We start from the raw sequence: 25,523 nt of genomic DNA, 5'->3' as shown, positions 1-25,523 counted from the left end.
TCAAGTTTGATATTGGGATTGTTGTGTTGCGTTTGGGACAGGTTGGTTGTATAGTTTCCAAACTTTCGTTGCCTAAATTTTTGCTGCTTCGCTCGAGCGGCACTTCTTGCGCTCGAGCGGGCTTTGTAAAGTCTCAGTATTATTGTAGGTCTGTAAAACTACTAGGAGAGTGTATTCTACGCTCGAGCGGTCCTTTCTGCGCTCGAGCAGGCTCAGCTCGAGCAACCCTTCTTGTACTCGAGCGTTGGTCTATTGTCTACAAAACTACTGAAAGCATGCATTCTGCGCTCAAGCAAAAGAACTTATTGTGTCTGACGCTCGAGGGTCAGCTCTTGCACTCAAGCGGACCATGTATATATCAGTTCGTAAAAAAGTTATTTTACATCACTTTTTCAGATCTATTTATCTGCAATCCCTAAAGTTGAGACCTTCTCTCTTTAAAACCTACATTCTCTATACTTTTTCATCTAGATCTAGTGATTTCTCCACCCTTGTGCCTTTGTTAAAAAGGTAGAGCATATCAAGGGTTACATTTCTATCTGAATAGAGTTGTGTTTGAGCATCTTTGAAGCTTCCTCTTTGCTTGCTCGATTTCTAACTTTGAGGTAAGGACTTTCTACACTCTTCTATGAGTTTTAGCTTAGTTATTTGTTGGTGTGTAAGAAACATTGGGATTTCGAGGTGATTTTGAACAAATCTAGGATTTTGGTTTAAAATTAAAAGAGGGGTTTTTTGAATAGATGGATTGGAAATGGTTATGGGGGTAAATATGAGCTTGTGCTATATTAAATTAATTGATTTTGGTACCTGGAGTGGATGTTGGAAAAAGATGAAGTTTTGCCCTAAAATGTCTCGATTAATTATTTTGTATAAATATAGAATTGGTATTGGGAATATGAAATTGAATGGATGTTTATATAAAGGGTGGAGCAAGATATGTATTACCTTGTACCTATGGAAATTTGAATAATTTATCTGTTGTAAAGATTGTATATCTATTTAAAAATATATGTTTGGGGCTATCGATGGAAGATAGCCATGATTGTTGTAGAAATTGCATGAGGATTGGGCAAATCGAAACTAATCTCTTAGCCGGTATCATTGAATATGATTATGATGTGTATACATTGTATATGTATGATGTTTGGGAGGAGAAAGGGGATGAACTCTATTAAACTAAGTTGGCCTATGTGTCCAGGGTGAAAGTCCTGAAAACCGAGCGTATACATAGGTGTCGATTCCCGTGGACGAAATTTCTATAAAATGGCAAGTGAATGTGTTTTTTATAATAATTATATTGGTAGGAGGCCTATATGGTGTATCCTCTGTTTGGTTGACTAAATGAAGTGGGTATAACAAATGGATTGAGATGTAAGTTTGACAAAACATGGTTTTGGAAAAAGCTGTAAAAGATTTGTCATTTGGGCATTGAACATATTCATCATACTTATATCTTCGTTAATATTCATATATTGTGTTAGATTGTTTCTGTTAGGCTTTGGCTCACCTTACTTGGGAAACCATTTTTAGGTGCTGGTGACATACCTCCTCTAAGGACTTAGCTTGGGAGGACCGGGGAGCTGAAGGCTCTGTTTTTTTGTTTTGTATTTAATATTTGTACAAACCTAGGACTTTATATGTATGGAGTTTAAGACTCCCTCTTGTTGTAACCAAGTATAGTCTTGGAAAGATGTAAATCTGTAGGGTATTTATTTTGTTGATCATTAAGTTGGTATCGCATGCTATAGATTCATGGTAAAGCTTATGAATGTATATCACATGTGTCACTTTTTTAATTAACTCCAATTATTGAAAGTCTATTATTTTGTTTATGTCATCTGGTATTAGTCATTTATAAATAAATCATTGTATTTATTTTTGGGGGCGTTACACTCAGCATTATCCTTTTCAATTGCCATTATTTCTAATGAAATAAAAATGCAACAATCACAAATTAAAATTATACAAATAAATTGCACACACAAAACAAACAAAAAAAATTCTGAATAAAAATCCAATGATAAACAATATATTACTACTATTTAACCAAAATAAAAATTATTTAGTATATTACTACTATTTAATTTATCGAAACAGAATATTACTTCTGTATAAAACACAACTAATAAAAGAAATCTACTTTAAGATTGTTAGAATCATGCGGTTCTTTGTGTAATGTGCGTGTAATTTAAATATATAAATAAAATAAATAACAAAGTAAAACAATTCAAAAAATAATTAATTAAATTAAATTTTGGCTTTAATGCATACAGCGCATAACAAATAGATTTATTTAAATCGAGGCTTGTATTGGACACAATATCCTTAGAATAGATTTTGCTCTCACTTCGGTGCTTCAAAATGTACTGGCATATACTTCCCAAGATGTAACGATTAGTAGTCTTGGAAATGCAGCATTGGAATTCCAAGCCTAATGAACCAAACCAGTGTTGTAAGTTGTAACTCTCTCTTTCTCACAGACTCTTCTTAAAACTTGTTGCAGAAAATTTGCAAAACAAGAGAGGACAAAGAACACAAAAGGAATGAATGAGAATGAAATAAATCTGAGATCAAATAAATAAGGATTTGAAAAAATGGTGAACGTTATTTAGAAAAGTATTCGTGGCCATTCAGAGTCATGACTCTTGAGTCATTTCCTTTCATATGAAAAGATACCATGAAGGGTTGTACTTTTTTATTCGAATAGAGAAGGGTCATAACTTTTGGGTCATGCCCTTTCATGTAAAAAGATACCATTGAATCACACCCTATCATATGAAGAACCACCATAAAAAGTTATATATTTTCATATGAATAGAGTTAATTCTCATTCACGTCTAAAATTTTTCAAGAACTATAATCACATATTGAAGAAGCATAATATGGTTCACCCTCAGATCATGAGATTTTCAACCTCGTTCAATTGCTGAACAAATTAAAAAGTTGTATATTTTCATACGAATAGAGTTAATTCTGGTGGATGGATTCCGGTGGTGAATCAATGGCGAGGAGGTGGATCTCAAGAGAAAGTATCTAGGATTGGTCTTTCTACTGTGTTTGTGGATAATCTACCTAGTTCCATGGATGCTAAATCTTTGTTCAAACTCTTCACTAAGTTTGGCATCATCAAAGACGTCTTCATCCCTTTCAAAAGAAGGAAAGCGACAAACACAAGATTCGGCTTTATGAGATACGACTGCCATGTAGCCTCAGAAAGCAAATGAACTTTTGGTGGATGACAGAGTACTTGAAGTGAAATACGACATTCATGAAAGGAATGCAAGAGATGTGCACAGCAGGGGTCGGCCCCAGACCAACAGAGAGGCTTTTGGTGCACACAGTGGTAAGAGTAAACTACCTTTTACTGGCCACAGATCGTTTGCCGAGGTACTAAAAGGGGACACAAGATCTACGACTGGAACGACAGCCATGACCATTAAAGTCAACGAAGATGGTCATGGTTGGCTATATGAAAGTGTTATAATCATATTGCACTTTGATTATTCTATCCACAGCATCAGAAAGGCCTTGAAGGAGAAGGGGTTAGACCAAGTTGTGGTCAGAGAAGGGGGAGGTTGTGATGTAATTTTGACGTTCAAATCCTAGGAGGAGCTGAAATCCAATATTCATAGTATCAAGGAATGGTTTCAAGCCTAGAGTCTATTTGTGTTGGAATGGAGCCCAAGAGTCCATATACAGCAAGAGAGATGAGTGTGGCTGAGGTGCCAAGGTATACCCCTAAACCTCTGGATTAGAAACACACTAAATAACATTGGCGCTTTGTAGGGGACTATCCTTTATCTGGAGGGAGATATAAGCTGTCCAGAGTCATTTTCCAATTCCAAAATCAAAGTTGTTACTTTGTGCATGGAGCTCATCAATAAAACCATAAACCTGGAGTGTAACGGTAAATTACACCCAATATTTGTCTATGAAGATCATCTTGGTAGTTCAGAGAAGCCTTCTAATTCTACTGTGGAAGGTTGTAGCTCTAATGTTAACTTTTGCAAGGTAGTGGAAGCTTCTCTTTATGAGGAGTGTTTCAAGGCGAAGGAAGATGAAGCTGAGGTGGCAGCAAGGTGTGATTTGTCTGGTGCTGGGGCTTCCCTCAATGAGGTGGCAAAGAGGAAGGAGCCTACTCACAGCTTCAATGAAGAGGAGGTGGACACATTGGTTGAAAAGTCACCGTGTGATGTGGAGTTCAGCAGGCCTAGTGCTGTAGGTGTAAAAGAGGCAATGATAGAGGAGCGTGCACCCTGTCCTAAGTGCAATGATAAGTCTGAGAAGTGTATGGAGCAAGCTTCCACAGTTGGATTTTTCAAAGTCTTAGTAGACCAAGAGAGGGACTTGGGCCTGGCATTTCTCTTGAGGTGGACTTGGCCCACCCACTAGGTGAGCAGTTTGCTCAAGGCCCATATGAAGCTCAGAACATTAGGCCCACTTCAAATGGACTGCTGCTTTTCAATTCCTCTTGGCCTCATACATGTACAGCTACCAGTAGGTTAAAAACTCTGAGCATGTACGATCAAGGCCAAGTCAAAACACCTACTATCTCCCTCACTCATTTGCGGAACACCAGGAAACCAGGGGAAAAAAAGGCATAGATAGAGGGCTTCTCCTGTTTTGCTCAACTTTATGGTCACAAAGTTTCAACTATCAGCAAACATAGCTCCAAATATGTTACCTTTAGACAAGCAATAGTTGTCCTTGCACAATCTGATCTCTCTGAGGGTTATTCAAGCCCACATAGCTATCTCCTCAAAGAAGCTACAGCTACTGTTCAGTTGGGGCAAAAACTTGAAATAAACTTCCAAAGGAAAGAAGATGTAGTGATAGATAAGATCAATGATCTGGAGCTTAAGGACAAAGAAAGAATTATCAAGGAGGGTAAGGCTAAGATGTAAATGCAGTAGCTGGAGGATGTATAGTGTGCGTATTTGTCTCTTTATGAAGCTTATATCCTGGAATGTTAGAGGTATTGGCAAGCCTGAGAAGAGGGGTAGAATTAAAAAAGCTCCTAAAAGATAGGCACATTGATGTGGCATTCTTTCAAGAAACAAAGAAGGTAGTAGTGTCAGACTCTGTGGCTAGGGGGCTATGGGGTAATAGGAATATGGAGTTCTTGTCTGTGGACCCTGAAGGCTCAGCATGTGGGCTCTTGTGCATTTGGGATCCAGGTGTTTTCCAATTATCTGGTAGCTGCTGCAACAGGAGGTTTATTTTACTCTCAGGTACATTGTATAACTCTTTTAATTGTGTTCTGTTTAATTGTAACGCCCTTAAAAAAATACATATAAACCCAACATTCATGACATCCATAGATATAAGAGGATAAAGCATATTTCCATTTATCAGAGTATTCCTCACAAAAGTATTACATATTGACAACAAAAGTAAATGCCCTACGGGCTTACAACTTTCCAAGTCAACACTTGGGTTCAACAAAAGAAGAGTTCTAACTCTTATACAAAATGAGCCCTTGGCTTGATTTACATGTAACACAAAAGAAATAATAACAAAAAGATCCTTCAGCCTCTAAGCCTCCCAAGTTACGTCCTTGGAGGTGGCATACCATCTGTACCTGAAAATGATGTCCCATAAAGGGTGAGCCAAAGCCCAGTAATGATATACTAAACCAAGTATGAGAAATAACTAAAACATTAGCATTTGATAAATGGTTAACATTTATAAACCAATTTACAACACTTCTCAGTTCCATGACAAATATGTCCGTGTTTCATTCCACTCTCATTCATTTATCCAATTCAAATTCATAAACATGGCTCATTATCTAGCCGAACAATTAAATGAGACTACAACTCATATTAAAACACTTCCAACACTTCAATTATTTACGTTATGCAAACGTAATTAGAATTTCGGGACTTTCACCCTGCACACTTCGGCCAACTTAGTTATCAATGGAGTCCATCCCCTATCTCATTCCACACAGGTTTGAGAGTACATCCCCTATCTCCTCACAAACTATGGAGTACATCCCTTATCTCCTCACAAACAAGATACATATGCAATGTATTAAACAGCTCATCATATACAATGATCAATCTAGACACATATACAATGTGCTAATTCAACTGTCATACTCAATGACTCAACCATTTGATTAGTTTCAGTTTTCCCTAATCAACATACAGTGTCTACAACAATCAAGACTATCCTCCACCGATAGCCCAAAGTAGTTATTTCTAAACAGATAATAAATTTATCAAACAGATAAAATCCCAACACTTTCATAGGCGAGTGATTTATTTATCCAACTACACCATTCAATTCTATAATTTCCCAATTTCATGATTTCCAACTCAATTTCATATTTTCCCAAATTAATTATTCAAATTAATTATTTAAACATGATTAGGGCATTTCTCCCATTTTTCAAACAACAACCCTAAAGTTCAATTTCATCAATTTAACAACAATACCCCTATTTTCCAAGATCTCATATACACATGGAGTTTAATAATTGAAAACCCCCTTCTTATAACTTTAAAACAAACCCTAACATTCCCAAAATTACCAAACAACACCATCTATCCAAAATGACTAAAATCTATGTCAAAACTCATAAGAAGGAGTAGGGTATCTCTACCTCAATTGAAGAGACCAAATGGAGAAGACGAAGAAAACTCAAGATGCTCCAAACTCAATGATTTTCGGATCAAAACATAGCCCACACCAAGCTCCACTTTTCTTACAAAAGGACTAGGGTAGAAGACCACTAGAACTAGATGGATTTGTAGAGAGAAGGTGTGTGTAGAGAGAGAAGCAGCCGGGGCTAGGGTTTGAGTAAAGAGGATGATGAAAAAGTGAAGAAGAAGCTGCTGCTGCGAACTGATATATTCGAGCCTCGCTCGAGCGAAAGAGTGGTCGCTCGAGCGACCAGACACAAAGAAACCTCGCTCGAGTGTAGAAAACCTCGCTCGAGCCGACAACATGAAGCTTTAGGTCTGCAACCCAGAAGTACGCTCGAGCGCAAGAATGCTCGCTCAAGCGAAAAAACCCAAAACATAGTCCTCGCTCGCTCGAGCGAAGGAAAGCTCGCTCGAGCCAAGAAATGCAACCTTCAGGTCCAAAACTAGACGCAGACGCAAGCTCAAGCGCAAGACTACTCGCTCGAGCCAACAGACACACCACTCAACTCTCGCTCGAGCGAAGTAATCCTTGCTCGAGCGACAAAAGCCTCGCTTAAGCGAAGACACCAAAAACTGGGCAGCAACCATTTGTTTCAAAACACACCCAACTTGTTACAAATCTGCCCAACACATCCCAAAACTCAAATATAAAGAATTAAAGGACGGAAAAGAAACATATACAACAACAAACATTTACGGAACCAAGTCTGGATACAATAACCAAAGGAAGGAAAAATCGGGATCGCTATATTAATATTTATGCTCCTAATGAGGTTAGCAGTAGATCCTCTTTTTGGAATACTCTTCTCAACCTCAAGGCTTCTTTTCCTTTCCTGTGGTGTTTGGGAGGGGATTTCAGTGAGATAAGGCATATGGGAGAGAGAGTTGGTTGTTCCCGGAGAGGCATGGGTATGAAACAACTTAATGAGTTTATAGATGCTTGTGAACTGAATGACTTTCCTCTCTATGGTAGAAAATATACTTGGTGTAATGCTCAGGAGGCACAGAAATGGAGCAGAATTGATAGGGAGTTGCTTAGCCCTGAATGGTTGATTCACTTCAACATGAAGCTTTGGGGTTTGCCTTGGCTCATATCAGATCACTGCCCTTTACTGTTGATAGAAGATGATAGAGATTGGGGCCCCAAACCTTTTCGATTTATCAACGCTTGGACTTTGCATCCTAGTTTCTCTAATTTCTTTACTACTTGTTGGAAGAATTCTAATTTTGTGGGTTGGGCTGGTTACATAATCTATCAAAAACTTAAGCACCTAAAGCTGGAACTAAAGATATGGAATTCGGATGTGTTTGGCAACGTCTCATCTAAGCTCAAGGCTACAGAAGATGAATTGCATGCACTAGATATCACTGCGGAGGCCAGAGAGCTACTTGCTCCAGAAAAAGGCAGGAGAAGGGAGGTTAAAGGTGAAGCGTAGAAACTCTATAGAATGGCGGAATGGTTATGGCATCAGAAATCCAGATTGAATTGGTCACTGCAGGGGGATAAAAACACTAGATATTTTCATGTTATCGCAAGTACTGGACAAAGTAGAAATATGATTAACTCCATTTCAGTTAATGGTGTGTCTTGTGAGGATCCTAGCAGAGTCATGCAAGAGGTGCCTAGTCACTTCAGTAATCAATTCATGGAAAGTTGGGTAAGTAGGCCTGTGTTGGTTGGGGACTTCAAAACAATTGAGGGTAGCCCTGTATCTCTTTACCTGGATCTCCATTCTAGTGAATGGATCACCAACTAGTGAGTTCTTTCCGCAAAGAGGCCTTAGGCAAGGTGACCCATTATCACCTTTCCTATTCAATATTGTGGCTGAAGGGCTCAACATTCTTCTTACCAGAGCAATTAATCTTGGCATTCTTAAAGGTGTATTGGTTGGAGCTAATAAGGTCCTCATATCCCATCTCTAATTTGCTAACGACTCTATCTTCTTCTATGAAGCAGATTTGGATCAGGTGGTTATTATCAAAAGAATTCTCAGGTGCTTTGAAGTTCTATCCGGTCTTAAGATCAATTATCACAAAAGTGTTGTTTGTGGAGTTGGTGTGGCGGATGAGTCACTACACTCTTTTGCACACCTCTTGAATTGCAAGGTGTTCGACTTACCTTTGAAATTTTTGGGGCTGCCTTTAGGTGCCAACCCTAGTAGGAAATCAACTTGGAAACCTGTACTTGATTCTGTCAGAGCAAGACTTTCAGGATGGGCGAGGAAAATGTTGTCCTTCGCTGGAAGATTAACTCTAATTAAGTCTGTTCTTTCTAGCTTACCTGTGTACTATCTCTCTCTCTCTCTTTAGGATGCTTGAAGGTGTGGCTCGTGACTTTGAGAAATTAGAGGCTGCATTCCTGTGGGGTGGTACTGAATTAAAAAAGAAAATTCATGTGGTCAAATGGCTAGAAGTAACAAAAAGTGTTCCTCAAGGGCGTCTAGCCATCAGGAGGATTAGGGATGTCAATTCTTGTCTGCTCCTCAAATGGTGGTGGAAATTTGGCACTCAAACTAATGCACTTTGGAGGCAAGTTATATGCAGTAAATATAAGGTAGAGGTCGTTCTCCAGTGAAACCTTCCTATAAACATTCTAGGGTGTGGAAGGATATCATGTTCATAGGGGTTCAGAGTAGAATCATTTTCAACTACTTCTTGGATAATTGCCTAATTAAGGTGGGAGATGGCTGCATAATCAAATTCTGGCATGATAAGTGGTGCAGTGCCACTTCCCTCAAGGATGAGTTCCCTACTCTTTTTACCCTCTCTTTTGCCATGTCTGGTTCCCTTCACTTTTTTTGGGCAATGAAATCTAGCTCCAATAGTTGGAATCTCCTATATAGAAGAGCATTATATGCTTGGGAGTTGGCGGATGAAGTTAGACTGTTTGATTTGTTATCCTCTACTCCTCTAAGACTTGAGTGTGTTGATAGTATGGCTCGGGCTGCTGCAGCTGCTTGTTCTGGTATGTTCACTATGTCTTCCTTATACTCCTTTAGTATATCTCTTCTTGGGCCTTTACTTAGCTTAAGCAAGTTTATTTGGAATCACATCTTACCCCCCCAAAGCCCTATTTTTTGGTTGGTTGGCATGGAAAAACAGAATTAGAACTTCTGAATTCTTGCACAACCTTGGCATCCTAGGCAACAACATTTCCACCTCTTGCATCTTCTACAATTTTGCTTTAGAATCTGTTCAGCATATTTTGCTTCATTGCTCTTTCTCATGGGCTATTTGGTCCTCTGTGCTTCATGATTGGGGTCTTCAATGGTACATTCCTTTATCTGTGTCAGGTCTGTTCTCCTGGTGGATGGGGGTGAATTTTAAGTCTTTTCTTAGGAAATTTTGGACAGCCACTCCCTTAGTTGTCCTCTAGTCTCTTTGGAAACATAGGAACGAGGGTGTTTTCTCTAATGTCCCTCCTAACTCTGCTGACCTGTGGGATCTCATCAATGTTAGATTAGCATTTTGGCTTAAAGCCTCTCTCAAGGACTTCCCCTACTCTGTTAATGATATTGTTCTGAATTGGAGGCAAATAAGGTGTTTCTATTGATTATCAGCTACCTGCCATTGTTTTGAATTGCTATAGGAGTGTGGTCGATCTGACAAGCTGGGTTTTGTTGTTCTGTATGCCTTACGGTGCTTTTTGAAGAGAATGCAGGAGTGAGGAAAGTGATTCTGCATAGTTATGATGGTTGTGTGCTTCGTGGTTAACTCTGGAATATGATCAGAAGGTTAAGCCTGAATAGATATGCTGGTTGTGTGCTGGTTGGTGGTTAAACTGATATGCTGTTTGAGCTTTGCTGGTTGACGTAGCTTTGCTGATTGGTTGATATGATCAGAATTGGCATCCGTTCTGTTTATGTGATCATCTGGAATGCATATGGATTAAGGGGAGTTTATTGGGAAGGCTGAATTGTTTCGGTTCGTGAAGTTTCTGCATTATGTGTAACTTATGCATGCTCTGTTGTGTAGTTTCTGCATTATGTGCTCTGTCGTGGTTATGCTATTGGTCTTTCTGGCTGCACGCTCATGGTCAATTTGGCTGCTATGTTGTTTGGTGTTGGCTGCTATGCTATGCTGTGCTCCAAACCAACAGGCTGCTTTTGAGTTTCACTCTTTTTGGGGTTCTTGTTCAGGCTGGTTTGGAGGACACATTCTGGTCACATCTGGTTTGGTGCACACTCCTTTTCTTTTTTTTTTTGTTTCTCTTTGTTGGTCTCTCACCAACTAAGAGGTTAGGGCTTTCTTTAGCTCCAAGCTCCTCTTTATTGATGTAATTTTTCATACTCTGTATATGTTTATCATCAATAAAATCTTTCCTTTTGCCGATAAAAAAAAAAAAAAAAATTCTCGTTCACATCTAAAATTTTCCAAGAACTATAACCACATATCGGAGAAGCATAATATAGGTCACCCTCAGATCATAAGATTTCCAACCCTGTTCAATCGCTAAACGAACTTTTTAATAATTTGATTCAATAACTATGTTACATGGATTCAGATATCGAGTCTGACTGCATGTCCAAAAATCTGGTTGTGTTTCATTTAATTTTTATAAATCATTTTTTAAAAAATTATAAATTAATTTGACAAAAATAAATATTAAATTTTACTTTAAATGTTCTAAAATAATTTTAGCCTCCAAAGAAGACAAATTATTAGAAGGGAAAATTAGTAAAACATTCGTCTCTAACTTTTGATAGTAGGAGAGATCCAATATGATTTTTCTTATTAGTTAAGCTCACTCAATAATATTAAATTTCTTTGTGACAAATTTCTCTATGAAATTTTTCTGTGCTAAAATTTTTTTGTGAAAATATTGAGAAATTTCAATTATTATAAAAATATGGTATGTTATTTATCTAATAAAATCTTAATATTAAGGACCTTAAACAAATATTCTTTATTAAAAATAGATTTTGTGAAAAAAAAAATTCCAACTAAATGAGCATTTGAACATTTTCAAAAACAGTTTTTGAAAACCAAAGCGAATAATATTTCTGAGCCTCAATCTTAAAATATTAGAATATGTATAAAAAAAATTGGAGGTAATAAATACTTATATATATATTATTCTTAGATAAGGTGATATAAGTTATTTAGACATATATTTGAAATTAAAAAAGATTTAGAAAAATTATAGAATTTATATCTCCTATACTAGCAATTATGAGTTTTATATATATTTATATATATATATATTTATATTATATAAAATTAAAGGATTCAAACAACTAAATTAGATATAGATATCTCATATCTTTACCCTTGGATGGATGGACACGTATATTACGAACAAATTGAAGAGTTCATAGCACTCTGGTCACCAAATAGTGGTGGTGTCCGACTAATATAAAATAGGAGAAATTATCATTCAGATGTTTTTAAAAAAAAATATGGGAGACTCATTTATAAGTTCTTTTTCAGATATTTATGGTAGGTTAAATCTTGTGTAATTTCTTATAGAGTCTCAAGTCCTATTTAGATAGGAATATATTTCACAAGATTTTACATAAACGTAACGTGATGACACTTACACGAACGTAACGTAACGTGACGCCTATATAAACGTAACGTAACGTGACGCCTATATAAACGTAATGTAACACCTACATAAACGTAATGTGATGTGTCACGTTACGTTTCGCAAATTTAATGAGTTTTATTTTTTTAAATTGAATGTGAAAATGTTGCTGGTTTATATTGGTATCACGTTATGTTTCATATAAATAGGATCTATAACAACATTCAATTTCCTATATAGTAATTGAATGTTGCCATAGATCATAGGTGCCATATTACGTTTATGTAGATATGATCTAGGGTAATATGTAATTTTCTATACGAGAAATTGCATGTTACCATAGATCATAGGTGTCACATTACGTTTATGTAGGTGTCACATTACGTATAGGTGTCACGTTACGTTTATGCAGGTGTCACGTTACGTTACGTTAATGTAGATATGATCTATGCTAACATTCAATTTCGTATATATGGTTTTACTATTATTTATGACATTAACAGCTAATATTGATGGTAAATGTGTCAACAAACTTCCCACAGGATTTATGGGAACATAAGTTTTTTAGTAGGACCATATATAGCATAAGTCTCCTTAATAGGACTTATAAATAATTTTTTCAAAAAATCTTACACATTAGTGAAAAAGTACATGATTTTAATACTTAATATTTATAATGTTTATCAATTTTTTGTAAATTTTATTTTTTAACATCCACTGCTGTGTAATTCCCCCTAATAAAATAATACAAGGAATGCCAAAATTTTATACTAGGTTTGATTTGAGTAACTTGTTTTTATACTTATTGGTTTTTACAACTCTGTTCTCTCAACTTTTACAATGGGCTATCATGGAGTTTCTTCTTATATGAGGGCTTCTACTGTGTTTTATACTTTATTTTATTATGTGGTTGATCATGATTTGTCCATGCTATCAATTTAAGTATTTGTTTATGCAGTCCTCCATGGAATACTAAAACTACCACCTTTATTTAATTGTATAAATATAAAATATTAATTAAAAGAGATCTCAAAAGACAACCAAATCTTTAAAACTAATAGTCTTGGTGGAGGGTTCAATGTATCAACTTGTTACAAGATTAGTTTAATCATGATGTAATCAGTTTCACCTTATCACTAAACATTATTTGCTTCCAACTCTTTCTTTTATCGTTTCCTTTCCATTTTTATTTTTTATTTTTTTATTATCACCCACATGGTTACTTATATAATCCGAATATTATACTTCTCATTGAAAAATTTCAAAGAAATCCGAATATCCATCTTTTGTGTCTATTATTGTATATACATTCGAGAATCAATATAATTTTCGTATAAATTAAAAAATGTTGACATAAGCAATCTTTTAACAAGTAAACGGTGTTCATACACTATAAAATGGCAAGGTTTAATCTTTTTGATAATGTCAATATTGTTATTTATTATTTGACATAGACCTAGCAACATTGATTATGAGTCAAACACCAAAATATTTTGTTTGCCTTAATTCCTTTCTTCTTTTGTACTATAGATTTTTAAATGCAACAAAGTCTAAGGAACTCAGCATTACATAGTTTGAAATTCTGAAATAATCTTTCACTTTTATATACTTTTCAATGTCAAATTCTAATCTTCATGAAATTTTTTCCATGTCTTGCTCTAAAATGGCTAGCTATTGCAAAATGTATTTTGGATTTTTGACAGAGAAATTTCATAAACAATGAGAGTGATTTTAATTTATTCTTTCTAATTATTAGTATTTAACTTGCAACAAGTATTGCATCAAAGAAATCCATTATATGATTGCAAATAGGGTAGTGCAAAATACTGTCCAATCTGTTAAAATCGCACTGATTCATATTAATCCGCACCGCTCTATCTGTTAACTGCGGTTTAAATTTTAAAATTTATAATCCACCTTCAAAACCTCTCCGCTCCGCTATAGTTAATATATATATATATATATATATATATTCAACCTATAATGAAATATCAAACTAAAAATGAGTGTGGAAGATATTTAATATGTGAATTTTTTTTTTTTTGGATCGACAAAAGAGGTGTGTTTGGTAACGTTTACGTTTTCAGTTTATATTTTACAAAAATTTTATAAACTGGTTTTTGTTTATTTTTTGTTTATTTTTAGAAAAACATAAACTACAAACGCGTTTGGTAATTGACAAAATGTTTAAAAAAATTTAAAATATAAAAAAGAGTGAGAAATGGCGAGTGGCGGCGGAAGACGGTGGTGGAAAGTGGTGACGGTGGGTGGTGGGTAGCTGGTGGTGGTGGTGGTGGTGGTGGTGGTGGTGGCGGGTGGGTGAGTGGGTGATGGTGGCGGGTGGTAGCGAGTGGGTGGTGGTGGTGGTGATGATGGTAGCGGGTGGTGGGTGGTGGTGGCGGGTAGGTGGCGGGTGGTGGTGGTGAGTGGATGGGTAATGGTGTCGGGTGGTAGCGAGTGGGTGGCGGTAGCAGGTGGGTGGCCGATGGCAGGTGGTGGTAGGTGGTGGCGGGTGGTAATGGTGGGTGGATAGGTGATGGTGGTGGGTGGCGGGTAGTGGATGGTGGTGGCAGGTGGATGGCGGATGGCGAGTGGTGGTGGGTGGTTGCGGGTGGTGATGGTGGGTGGGTGAGTGGGTGACGGTGGTGGGTGGCAGATGGCGGGTGGCAGATGGCGGGTGATGGTGGGTGGTGGCGGGTAGGTGGCGGATGGTGGTAGTGGTGAGTGGGTGGGTGGGTGGGTGACGGTAGCGGGTAGTAGGTGGTAACGAGCGGGTGGTGGTGGCAGGTAGTGGGTGATGGTGATGGTGGTGGTGGCGGGTGGTGGTGGCGGGTGAGTGGCAGGTGGCTGGTGGTGGTGGGTGGCTGGTGGTGGCAGGTGGTAGATGGTGGTGGTGGCAGGTGGGTGGTAAGTGGTAGTGGCAAGTAGGTGGTGGTGGTAGGCGGTGGATGGTAGTGGCGAGTAGTGGGTGGTGGCGGGTGGATGGCAAGTAGGTGGTGGGTGGCGGTGGTGGAGGCGGAAGACGGTGGTGGAAAGTGGTAGCGGGTGGTGGCTAATGTTGGGTAGTAAAAAAAAAAAAAAAGTGAAAACTCAAAATGGAAACACATTTTTTGTGTTTTCATTTTTTGGCCAAATTTATAAACTGAGACCACTTGTTTATGAATAAAAATTTTTACCAAACAAGTTTTTATTTGAATTTTTAAAATTTTTGTAAATATAAACAGAAAACTGAAAACGTAAGTGTTACCAAACGGCACCTAGTATTTAACTTGCAACAAGTATTACATCAAAGAAAAACAAAAACCAGAGGTAAACATCAAAAAGAGTGTATCACAAAAGTCCATCCTCACAATAAGGCATAGCAGGACAACAGAGTGTGCTCCAAACCTCCTCACAATAAGACATAGCAGAACAACAATGTGTGCTCTAAACAAACATAAACAAGAGAGTGTATCTCCAAACCAGCTTCAACCCATACACCAAACAGCATAGCAGCCAAATTGACCATGAGTGTGCAGCCACAAAGCAATAGCAGACCAGCAGCCTATCAGCATAACAACCAGAGGGGCATAGCAGACCAACAACATAACTACAACAGAGCACATAATGCAGAAACTTCACAACAGAGCAGGCATAAATTACACATAATGTAGAAACTTCACAAACCGTAACAATTTCAGCCTTCCCAAAAAACTCCCTTGTGACACACCATTCCACATATAGCAGTAGGCAAATAGTCAATAATACATTACCTATACAGCAGCATAATCTCAAGTTGAGAAATTCAACCCAATTGAGCACAACTGGAGAGCTAACTGATATGTCAAAAACATATCAGCATTAACAGCAGCACAAACATATCAGCAGCCTCAATGTAGTGCAGAGTCACCTAGAGCAAAAACTGACCAAGAGCAACCTAGCAGACAATACAGAGCAAACCAAACAGCAATGTTGCAATACAGCAATATACCATACACAAGTCCAATGTAGCAGACCATAGTAGTTCACCTCCCCTTTTTATCAAACAGTAAGACTTAGAGGAGCAAAGCAATGCCTCACTATAGTCGCTACTGAGCATAGTAGTCCAATGTACTCCCTTATGTAGTCTTGATAATCACATCCAATGTACAACCACAAGGCTCTCCAGAACCACCATATTCAGACTGAGGCATGATTCCTATAGCCCATGTAACGCCCTCAAAAACAACCCATAAATCATACATTCATGATACAAGAAAATAACAGCATATTCCATACATCATAGTGTTTAGTGCAAAGGTATTACATGTTGACAACAAAAGTAAATGCCCTACGGGCTTACAACTTTCAAAGTCAACACTAGGGTTCAACAAAAAAAGAGTTCTAACTCTTTATACAAATAAGCCCTTGGCTTGAATTTACATGTAATACACAAAAAGATAACAACAAAAGTTCTTTTGCCTTTAAGCCTCCCAAGCTACGTCCTTAGAGGTGGCATATCACTTGGACCTGAAAATGATGTCCCATAAAGGGTGAGCCAAAACCCAGTAGAGATATACTAAACCAGATATGAGCAATAACTCAAACATTAGCATATGATAAATGGCTAACACTTGTGAACCAACTTACAACACAATTCAGTTCCATGACAATTATGTACATGTTTCATTCCACTTTCCTTTACTTAACCAATTCAATTCATAAACATGGCTCAGAACCTGGCCAAACAATTAGATGAGATAACAACTCATATAACAAACACTTCTAATAACCACAATTTAAGGAGACTACGACTCATATAAAAACACTTCAATACTTCAATTACCAATGGAGTCCATCCCCTATCTCCTCCCAAACAGGTCTGAGAGTCCATCCCCTATGTCCTCCCAAACCATGGAGTACATCCCATATCTCCTCCCATACAACATACTTATTCAATGTATTTAAACACTTATCAAATACAATGATTAGTCAATACACATATTCGATGTATTATTCCAACCGTCATATTCAATGACATATTCAATGTGATTAGTTTCAGTTTTCTCTAATCAACATACAGCGTCTACAACAATCAAGACTATCCTCCACCGATAGCCCAAAGCAGTTATCTCTAAACAGATAATAAATTTATCAAATAGATAAAATACCAACATTTCCATGAGTGAGTGATTAATTAATCTAATTACACCATTCCATCTCATAACTTCCTAATTTCATGGTTCCTAACTCAATTTCACATTTCCCCAAATTAATTATACAAATTAATTTATCACATTAATTAGGGCAGTCTCCCCCCTCCCTTTTTAAAATATCAACCCTAAGGTTCAATTTCATCAATTTAACAACAATAATTCCATTTTCCAAGGTCTCACATACACATGGAGTTTAACATTTGAAAACCCTCTTTTTATAACCTCAAACCAAACCCTAACTTTTCCAAAATTACCAAATAACACCATGTAATCAAAATGACAAAAATTTATGTCAAAACCCATAAAAAGGAGTAGGGTATCCCTACCTCAAATGGAGAAACCCAAAAGAGATGAAGAAACTCGAAGGTGCTCCAAACTCACAACTTTTCGGATCAAAATGGAGCCCACGTGAAGCTCAAGCTTTTTAATGAAGGAAGGGGGTGAAGAGATCACTTGATCTTAGCCAAAATGTAGAGAGAGAGGGTATTCTAGAGAGAGAAGCTCTCAAACTAGGGTTTTGAAATGTTTTAGAGAGAGGAAGAACCGAAAAAGTGATTCAAAATGACCCAGCTGCTAACTGATATACGTTTAGTCCGCTCGAACAGAGAATAAGACGCTCGAGCGTAAGGCACAAAAACTTCATCCGCTCGAGCGCAAAAATACCCACTCGAGCTCCAAGGCACAACATCGAAGCACTACCCGCTCGAGCGTAGAATATACTCATCCAGTATTTTTACAGACTTCGAACACCCGCTCGAGCGCAAAGATACCCGCTCGAGCGTAATGAACTCCGCTCGAGCGTGAAAAACACACCTGCAGTATTTTTGCAGATGCACAAAATGCTGAAAGGATACAAACTCCGCTCGAGCGCGACCAGACTGGCTCGAGCAGATCATCAAAAATCTGGGCAACAAGAATAGAGACCAAAGCTAAACCAACCTGTTCGAAACACGCCCAAGACATTTCTAAACTCAAATTCAAAGAATTAAAGGACAGAATTGAAACATATACCACAACAGACATCCACGGAACCGAGTCCGGAATACAAAATCAACGGAGGAAAAACTGGGATCGCTATAGCCCAGACACCTTCTCACCTTATTGAGGTTGTGGATTAGATCATAGACAGAGTAATCCAAGGTAAAAGCTGACTTGACCCACACTGCAATTCTGACCATAATGATTTCACATAAAGCATCAAAAGAGGGCTACACCCAATCGAACACACAATCATTAATATGTGAAATTTATTACAAATTAGTAGTTATATAAAATATTATGTAAAATTAATTTATGTTATATATATGAAAAATATTATGTAAATTAGTGTTATATATTATGCAAAAACTTGATAATTAGTTAGAATATCCTTCAATTCACCATTTCGTCCAAAACTATTCAAACCGCAATTCACTAATCCGCCAATCTTCTAATTCATCATTCGATTTATAATTTTATTCTCAAACTACCTGAATCGCACCGCACACACCCCTTATTGCAAATATAGGTTGTGTTTCATATTAACCTTTGAAGCCTAAAAAACTTTCTCTGCTCAAATTAATATTAAACAAAATGTATGGTTGCTCTCATCTTTCCATTTATTTAGTGATAGTTTGGGATATGCACAAATCTAAAATTCAATAAGTCACAAACTTAATAATAATAATAATAATAATAATAATAATAATAATAATAATAATAATAATAATAATAACAACAACAACAATAATAAGGAGGAGGAGGAGAAGGAGGTTAAATACATAAGAGTGTTGCTATTAACACCCCATTAATTATTTTGAGCTCCCATTTCTTTAAACTCCCACTTATAAATTTTAAAACCCTTAAAATTTCTTTTCTTCTCCGAAATAATACCAAAATTATCCTTATAAAAATATTTCACCCATTAAATTGAATACACATTCCCACACCCTAAAAAATCTCTCTCCAAAACCCTAACAAAACCCATGAAAGTGATTACTATTTCATCTCCACATACTTGTTCATGACATGAGAAAATAAGTGTAGGATTTTTTTTTTGTTGTTGTTAATTCAGAATTCCTCTTCTGTAAATTCTGTGATCTCCACGAGTTTCAATTATCTGTTCGCGAACAAATATGAAATGTTCGATTACCTGTTCCCGAACAAATGAACAATGTTCAGATCTGTATTCCTAAATTTCGGTCATATGTTTGGGAGTTTAGTCCCAAAAAAAATGACAAACAATTTTTATTATTTTTGTCATTTTTTTTCAAAAAATTTACCCTTACAAGGGTCAATCCCCTCTGAGCTAAAAACACTATCAAAGCTATTAGTCTCCTCTAAACTTTTATTATTGTACTCCTCTCGTCTTATGGAGTTGTGATTGTTAGAAAAAATTTCATTCATTGTCATTGCTAGAAAAGTGTATGTAATCAAATGATTGTCACCATTATCGCCGGAATATTGTCGCCAAATGGTTTTCAAGGTTTTGAGGGTGGGTGTGGACACCCCATTTTTGACCGTCCTCAAGACTTGGACGTCATCGTTTGAACACTCGATGATCATCCATGTTCGTGTTCGTTTTGAGATCCCGAAGGACTCGGCTGCGCGCCTTGCCTTAGGATCTCTCGACTTTACTATTTTGGGCTTGGTTGTGGACCAAGGACTTGTGGTTTTTGCACCTGAGGGTAAGAAGTGGCTTGTTAGCCATCCCTTAAACCCACCGGCCGTGGCATGAAGCCACCGACCTTGATTTCTTTCTACCGACCATTTGTTCGGTCGGTCGGCCCTGATATCTGGTCGGTCGGCCATTTGTTTGGCCGATTATCTCTTTTTCTGGCTGGTGCCTCCTTTTTGCCTTTTCCAGGCATTGTGCATGCCAGCTGTGCCAGCTAGAGTGCATGAACTTGTCCTCCATACACGTGTATGGAGAACTTGCACCCTTTGCACCCTTTTGCTTTAAGCTTCTTGGAGAAGCTTAGACCCTTTGTCTTAGCTTCCTCCAGAAGACTTGCACCCTTTGTCTTAGCTTCCCCAAGAAGCTTGGACCTTTGGTCTAGCTTCTTGAGGAAGCTTGGACCTTTGTCTTAGCTTCTCTAAGAAGCCTTGGTCTCTTGTTTGTTCTATAAAAGGAGGCCACACCTTCCTTTAGAGAGGTTGAGCAAAATCAGACATACATATCTGATATATCACTCTCTTTCTCTATATCTCCCTCTCTCTCTCTCTCTCTTCATTTGTGTGTGTTAGAGTGCCCAAAAAGGTGTTTTGTTCTTAGTTTTGCACTAAAACACCTAGTGTTACACCATACCTTGGTTATTGAGGTGTTGAGAGGTTGTTCTTGGAGCTTTTGAGTTGGTTTTGATCAGAAAAGTGGGCTGGAGTTTTGATTCTTCAAGTGTTCTTCAAGGGTGAGCACTATTGCTTTATATTCACCATTCTTGCACTAGCTTTTAACCTACTTTGAATGCTGTTTTGAGCTTTGTGTATTACATATAAAAGTTCTATTTTTTTTTTTGTGTTTAAGATACTTCATTAAGGTCACTTTGGTGTTGGGGATCGTCCACCCCCTCTTAGGCCTGGTTTGGCCCTTTTTGTGCTTTCTTTGTTGAGCTTCGGGAACCTTCGTGTATTGGCCTTCTCACCACTGAAATCCAGAGGATTTTTAGTGGTGAAGAAGTGGTTTTGAGGTCTTGCATAGGGGAGGGACACCCCTCTCCCTTTGTCTCTCTTTTGCTTATGTTTTTGGCTCATAAGAGTAGCATGCATGCTTAGTTGTTTTTCAAATCATTTCAGTAGGTATTTGGTGATATTTGGTCATATTATACCTCTGTTTTTAGTTGGTTTGATGGTCCATTTCATGCATTATATGCTTGCCTTTTAATCTCATGTTTTGGCTTAACATGCATCATGTTGTGAGATGACATTTTAGCATGATTTTGGTTTGAGTCCATGAAGCTTTTAGTCCTATTTCATCATGTTTAAGGTCTGTCTTGGGTCTTTAGAGTCATGTTTGCCATGTGTTTGTATAGCCCCTTTGCATTCTAGCTTGTAGGCCTTGAGTGTGTGAGCCATAAGCATGCTGTAGTTGGGTTGTTTCAGTGATTTGGAGTCATTTCCCATGCTATTTCAGTCCATAATCCATGCTTGTATGCTTGCATTCATCATCCCTTTCATGCTTTGAAGAGTCGTTCTTTTGTGCCTTGAAATGGGTCATAGTGCATGCCTTTTGTTTAAGTCATTTGGGATGCCATTCATGTGGATTTTGGGGTGTATTTTGACGCACTAAAACTCTATTTTTGGTTGCATAATCCATGCCATGTGTGATCATGATAGTTATAATGGAATGCTCCCTTTTATGCCTTAGTTTTAGGCCCATTGGTGTGCATGTTTGCATGAGCATTTGTCCATCATTTTTAGTACGTTTGGCCACTGTTTTGGGGCATGGCTGAGGCCTCCCATTTCAGTTTAAGTCCATCCTTGTATATAAATTGCATGATTGACATGTTGCATTACATTGGTTGCATGCTTACATTATATTATGTTTGCATGTTGTTTAGCTAGTTGCATTACATAGTCTCGTTGTATGCTTGACATGTTCATATTGCATTAGTTTGGCTTGCATGGTTAGGTAGTGTCATGTTGCATTAGCTTAGCATGCTCATATTGCATTGCATTAGTTGCATTACTTCGCATTGCATATAGCATACATATATAGCATTGTGTTTGGTTTGGGGTGTCAAACCAAACACGAGGAGTGAGGTGTGTTCGTACTCAAAGTGACGAAACACATCTCAATCCTCGGTCGCCGATGCCTTTGATCTCAACATGATAGGGTGTGACGCATTCATTTGTTTTGTTCCATGCAGTTACATTGATTTGCAAGCTTGGTGCCTTTGGCCATCATGCATCGAAATACGTGACCAGTGGCCCGAGTACCGAGGGTCACACTCCCTTGAGTCCATAGTATAATAGGGAGAGTGACCATGCACACATTGCTTTAAAAATTCCTTGCCATGCACTGTCTGTCCCTTGTTGCTGTCAAAACAGGGTTTTGCAGGTAGTTTTGGCCGACCGGCCACATACAGTGCCGACCGACCCGAAATAAATGGCCGATGGCTTTAAAACTGGCCGATGACTACTTTCCAGTGGTCGGTGGACTTGAATTATGGCCGGTGACATTCCACTACACTCAGGGAGTGATTCAGAAGGATTCTGGAAATTTTCATAAATTTCAGAGGAGCAAGACAGTGTAAACAGAGGCAACAATGGCATGGTACCGGGTTTTTGGGCGAGACGAATCGAGCATGCATCATTCCATCATTCTGAGGCAGGGCTGCGGCCACCTTCCTTCCGCATTTAATTCTTTAATCAATTAGAAGTTCTGTAATAATTAATTAAGTAGTTAATCATTTATTTGGTTGTGTAATATTTATTCGGACCCTCCGAATGAGGGCAGTTGTGTAACAAGTGTGCGTGCGTGCGTACTTGTCTTCCAACCCCCACTTCTTTCTCCCTTTTATTTAACTGCTTTCAATGGTTAGATTACGGCTATTTTAATTAGCATCCTTATGCTCGCATGTTTGCATCCATTCATCTGTCTTGCATGCACCGGGCTCGACGCATCATACTAACTGCATTGTATCTAAATTCCAAGTTGGATACGTGTTAGTTGTAGCACCTCACATGTCATTCTTAGATTAGCCGAGCCTATTCTTAGTTGCATTTTTGCATGTGTTGCATTAGACATCTTAACGTGAACTAGGATCATGCATTTGATTACTAACTAGTTTTTGTTTTGGCTTGGAGTACTAGGTAAGCATTTACGCTTTAGCATCCTTGCATGAGTGTGAGTATTGCCATGACAACATGCTTACCATGAGGCTATATGCTTATGTGATATAACTGCCTGAATACCTGTGGGTGAAGGTTGGGTTATTTGAATTGGAATAATTCATCGACTGTAAGTTTTTTTAAGCCCACTAGATAGTGGCAAAACCATATTTTCTAAGCCCACCCGAGGGTGGCAAAATCTGCCTTTTAAGCCTACTTGCGAGTAGCAAACCGCTTTCAAAAACAAACATGAAATAGTTTGTTCTAATTCAGGCGATCTAGTCTATACTTGTATGTTGTGCGCATCACGTAGTAAATCTAGGCTAATAACCAGAATAAGAGCACGTAATGTTTTCAAAACTCGATAGCATGGTTAGTAGAGGTCGATCTTGGATTGGGTGAACGGGGGTGCTCACGAAGTGACCTTCTCTAATCGTACCCAAGTTCTCGAGCCGAGGAAACTTTGGTGATGACAGACACGTGGCCTTAGGAAAACGAGTCAGGGTTTCCTAAATTCCTCCATAAAAAATATTTAGGTGGCGACACTGTATCTGGAAAAGCTGTCCATGTTTGGTACTTCTTTCAAAAAATCTATTTTCAAACACAATTTGTCAGATTTGGACTCTTTGATGATTCATCGGTCTTGCATTGCACTCTGCGAGATTAGATACAGGACCGTAACATTTGAGTCCTGAACTGTAGTGAGCCCATAATGAACAAAACAGGATCTCCTCCCAGGGCGTTCGGGGACGTCTACAGTTTCTGGCGACTCTGCTGGGGAGTTTGGAGTCCTTGACTCGAACTCGTGATATCTTGTTTTGACTACACTCATGTGTTTCATTACATTGCATGTGCATTGGTGCGCGTAAGTCGCAGTGTTTGCCATCTACTATTCCTGAACGATTGGCTGGAGGCTCGCTTCAAGAAGCGTGCCATAAGACTGACCGGTTACGGGCTCTACCACAATGGGAACACAAACCTCGGTTGTTACCAGGGCACCCTTTTTGACCATTCAACCTAGTGCATATTCGGAATCCATAGTGACCATTCCAAAGCTAGGATAGGTTGCTCACCCGATGATAGATTGTTTGAAACCGCTGTGTGCGTAGTAAAACCCTAGTTCCTGACAAAATAGGACAGGGAAACCCTACCCCAACATAGGGGTGTTTTGGCTCTCATTTATTTGCTATGTGCTTTTAGAGTGTACCTCTACAGGAACGCACGTATCAGTTTACAAGTTTGGGTATCAGGCCTGTGGGCACCAGTTCAGTATTTTGGGAATCAGTTATCCGCGAGTATCAGATTCAATTTTGGGGGCAGTGATTTGGGGAACAACGATTAGTATTTGAGAACGGTCTATTCAGCTTATCAACTATGTGTTGTGACGCCCAACTGCGTGTTATGTGTTTATTTATGCTGTTATGTTGTCCGTTTATCTGATTGTTTATTTCCTTAATATTGCTTTATTTATCTTTTCGCTAAGGGATAGTTTAGCACAATTGCTTCATACCAAACAGATATTCCCCAAGCACTCTGGATTAGAGGTCGCCGGTTCAATCGATCTGAGGATCTGGTTGACGGACAACCAGTGTTTTATTCCTTCCCCCCGGTTATCAGACGGAGGTCGAGAAGACGCAGTGTATCGGTACTGAGATTGCCAGATCAGTGGTCTTTGAACAGTCGGGTTGAGATTTCTGAGTCTACTGCAAAGGCAGATACACCGGCAGTTCAGATAAATCAGGACAGTATGTCAGGGATGGAAGACATGGTGCGCCAGCTCCAGGAGAGCATGAAAGCCATGCAGGAGGACGCAGTTCGTCAAGCAGAATTTGCCAGACAGCAGGTCGTTGTTATGGCCCAACAGGCAGAGCTGATTACCCGGTTACAACAGCAAACTGGAGCATCCGCTTCACACCAGGCTCCTCCCCCAACAAGAGTCTCAATACATGAGGAGACGGCGAATGTCCAGATTGCCCAGGAGGATACAGACATCCCAATGGGGCTGGCTTTGCCTCCGATTTTACCTCAACTATCCAAGGCACCCACGCCTATCAATCAACTGGACTCCCCCTTTGAGTTCGAGGTGGACCCTACAATATTGAAGTTGAGCAAGCTTGAGATGTTGTTCAAAAAGACCCAAGGGGTAAAATCCATCCCAGATATTGAGGATGGGTATACCGACGCGGTTGTGACGCTGCCAGATCGGTTCAAGATGCCACAAATCGACCGCTTTTACGGGTCCGGGGATCCCATGGTGCATCTACGTTTGTTTTCAGATATATTAAGAACGATGGGCCTCACCGAACTACAAAAGCTTTCACTGTTTGGCCGGACCCTGTCGGGTGTGGCGGCCATCTGGTT

This window comes from Camellia sinensis, chromosome 12, assembly GCF_055761805.1.
Source record: "Camellia sinensis isolate YWXY chromosome 12, ASM5576180v1, whole genome shotgun sequence".
Classification (NCBI taxonomy): Eukaryota; Viridiplantae; Streptophyta; class Magnoliopsida; order Ericales; family Theaceae; genus Camellia; species Camellia sinensis.
The sequence above is the reverse complement of the archived record's forward strand: the minus strand, read 5'-3'. Positions refer to the sequence as shown.